Raw genomic sequence first — 3,289 nt, forward strand, 5'->3', positions numbered from 1 at the left:
CTCCCTTTAAGGGGGTTGGTCGGAGGGGGCGGAAATTAACGGCACTGCGTGCGCGTAAAAGAGCTCTATCGAATGAGACCAACTGGTTTTTTTCGGTCACTTTCCCTTTAAGGGGGTTGGTTGGAGGGGGCGGAAATTAACGGCACTGCGTGCGCGTCAAAGAGATCTATCGAATGAGACCAACTTGTTTTTTCGGTCACTTTCCCTTTAAGGGGGTTGGTCGGAGGGGGCGGAATTTAACGGCACTGCGTGCGCGTCAAAGAGCTCTATCGAATGAGACCAACTTGTTTTTTTCGGTCACTTTCCCTTTAAGGGGGTTGGTCGGAGGGGGCGGAAATTAACGGCACTGCGTGCGCGTCAAAGAGATCTAACGAATGAGACCAACTTGTTTTTTTCGGTCACTTTCCCTTTAAGGGGGTTGGTCGGAGGGGGCGGAAATTAACGGCACTGCGTGCGCGTCAAAGAGATCTATCGAATGAGACCAACTTGTTTTTTTCGGTCACTTTCCCTTTAAGGGGGTTGGTTGGAGGGGCGGAAATTAACGGCACTGCGTGCGCGTCAAAGAGATCTATCGAATGAGACCAACTTGTTTTTTTCGGTCACTTTCCCTTTAAGGGGGTTGGTCGGAGGGGGCGGAAATTAACGGCACTGCGTGCGCGTCAAAGAGATCTATCGAATGAGACCAACTTGTTTTTTTCGGTCACTTTCCCTTTAAGGGGGTTGGTCGGAGGGGGCGGAAATTAACGGCACTGCGTGCGCGTCAAAGAGCTCTATCGAATGAGACTAAATCTCTGGACCAACTATACAAACTATACAAGTTCGCCAAGAAGGCGATAATATTATTCTAAACGACTTTGATAAGAAAGTGCCAAACTTATTTATTACTTCTGACCATACACGGTTTCGATAAGAAGGTGCCACACTCATATATTACTTCTGACCATACACGGTTTCGATAAGAAAGTGCCACACTCATATATTACTTCTGACCATACACGGTTTCGATAAGAAAGTGCCACACGTATTTATTACTTCTGACCATACACGGTTTCGATAAGAAAGTGCCACACTTATTTATTACTTCTGACCATACACGGTTTCGATAAGAAAGTGCCACACGTATTTATTACTTCTGATCATACACGGTTTCGATTAGGGGGTCGAAATTGGGGCGGGGGAGGCGAAGTTTGAGGTTAACTTGACCCTAAAACGCCGTAAATATACGTAAAATGACGCGGAAAAACGAAAGGGAATTGCGACAACTTAACTTGACAAATCCCCCCGCCTTGCAAAGAAAGATTAGAAGTTCCGAGTGAGTTTATACAAAGCGGTGTGGCGTGGTTGGTATAGGCGTAGGTTTTTAGAGATTACGCGGCCCGCAGCTATCTGTGTTCGAGTCTCGGTGAAGCCGCTATTATAAATTATTTTTCGCAGCTCCATCTACCGTGTCGTCGCTTTCCACAACAAACAAAGAAACAAACAACAACACTTAACGACAATCCGTCCATAGCAATAGTCCCACTTCGATATATATATCTCGAAGTGGAACTAAAAAGGAACGACAATTGCGACAACTTAACTAGCCAAATACCCCCGCGTCGCTAAAAACCACTAGATGTTCCGAATATAGTTTGAAGAGTCTAAGAGACTTGGTAAAGGCGTCGGTTTTGGAGATTGCGTGGCCAGCAGCTATCTGCGTTCGAATCCCGGTGTCGCCAACGTGTCGTCGCTTTTCCACGCCAAACAAACAAACACTTAACGGCATTCCAGTGTCACTTCGAATATATATTCGATGTGAAACTAAAAACAGGGAGTCCCGTCGAATTTACCCTTATGTCCAGAGCTTTTCGTACTGAAACATCATCGAACCGTTACCCGTGACGCAGCAACAACAAAAAAAACAAGAAGACCAATGTTACTTTATAGAAACGTCTATGGAAGTTCTTTCAAAAGCACCGTGTGCTCAATTGCAATACATGTACGACATAAACCAATCGAACACAGTAAATATTCACTGCTCGATATAAAACATTAACCCGACCCGAAATTTTCTTCCGGAAGTATCCATCGTAACAGTGGCGCACTCCGTCATTTTTTTCGTGGGAGGGGGGGGGGCAAAGAGTTCCAAATACTTTTTAATTGTAATGGTGCACTGGCTCAAGCCCTGAAAATATTTACCATCATGAATTATCATGATTTCCACCCCCCACCTTCGAGCTTCTTCACTGGCCCCCAATCAATCCCTTGAATGCCCTTTTCAGCCCATGCTCCCTCTGCACGGACCTGTGGGGGCTTCCTCCTACTTTATTTTTCTTTCTGGGAGGGGTTGAATTGGGGCGTGATTATTATTAAAGGTCACGATAAAAATTAATCACAATTAATTTGTTCTAAAAATTAAAAGAAACGGTCAAAATAATATTTTTAATCATCCTCACGTACATGACAAGAGTGAATTATTTTTTTGGTTAAGTTATTTTTTTATTTTATACTCGTGGTCGAAAAACTGTTTTTTTACTAACCTCAATTAATCCGAAAGTGTTTATATAAAATTAAAGTTCATATGAATTAACCGCTTTTGCATAAAAAACCTTTAATTTTTTAGATAATAATTCTTCGTGGATAACGCAGAAATTAATTTGTTTTTGGAAAAAGTATATATTTGACACAAATGGATAACGGTTAACCAAACGCCGACCCCTATCCACGGCCGAGGCTTCCACCCTGTATATAGCGGCCTTTTCAAGTAAGTGGGTAAAATATATGTACATGATTAAATTTCAATTTTAATTAATACTGGGTTTATGGTTACTTAAATATATTAGATGGAAAGTATATTGTCTATTTTACGTTAAATTTAGACTAAGTTTTACGTTAATTACATTGTAAAATAGTTCTCTTTTGAGTACGATATATTTATAATTAATAATGTAGTGTTTTAAAATCAATTGTGGTGGCCATTACGGTTATGTAGTTTTTACCTCTCCGAGGGGACAAAGTCCCCTAGGAGGGGTTATACAACGACCGTGTCTGTCTGTGGGTGGGTCTGTCTGTCAGGACTGCGAACGCGTTCGCATTTTCGGTGCAAAGTGTAATCACTGCGTACGCAGTTTCTCAAAGGGTTGGCAAAACCACCGTGTGACGGTGAGCGTTAACGGATGCATTTGCGGTTTGGTTTGGATGGTGTTTTTTCGCTCACCGTCGTGACGGTTTGGTGTATTACGGTTTTTGTAATGTTTATGCGTAGGTTGTGAGTGTTGAATTTGTTGTGTTTGTGTTCTGATGGATGTGC

The sequence above is a fragment of the Leiobunum rupestre genome, chromosome 6, assembly GCF_980474605.1.
Source record: "Leiobunum rupestre chromosome 6, qqLeiRupe1.1.hap1, whole genome shotgun sequence".
Classification (NCBI taxonomy): domain Eukaryota; kingdom Metazoa; phylum Arthropoda; class Arachnida; order Opiliones; family Sclerosomatidae; genus Leiobunum; species Leiobunum rupestre.